This window comes from Trachymyrmex cornetzi, unplaced genomic scaffold, assembly GCF_001594075.2.
Source record: "Trachymyrmex cornetzi isolate Tcor2-1 unplaced genomic scaffold, Tcor1.1 scaffold306, whole genome shotgun sequence".
NCBI classification, from domain to species: Eukaryota; Metazoa; Arthropoda; class Insecta; order Hymenoptera; family Formicidae; genus Trachymyrmex; species Trachymyrmex cornetzi.
Window position 1 is genome coordinate 251,286 of NW_017297755.1, and position 358 is coordinate 251,643.

Consider the following 358-nt stretch of genomic DNA (forward strand, 5'->3'; position numbering starts at 1 on the left):
TTATGATGATGATATCATCAATGTAATATGATACAAATGTCACGTGACCAAGTAAGTGATATAAAATAAAAATTAATTTTAAACTACGAATTGCTCGCGTTTATTTTCACACTTGTTATTAGTTCTTTTTTCTTACAATGGATAGGTACAGATGGAATAGGATAGGTTGGATGGGAAGTAAAGCAAGTACATATATTTGATGTGAACGACAAAATTTTTTTATTCACATATAATTACATTCGGTTTTTTTTCGTGTGTTTTAAAAACTAAAGCTAATAGCTCGCAATCGACGAGCTGATGTCCATTGAAAATATCGCTATCGCGTATAGTGTCTTCGGAAGCGATGTTGGAGAATCGC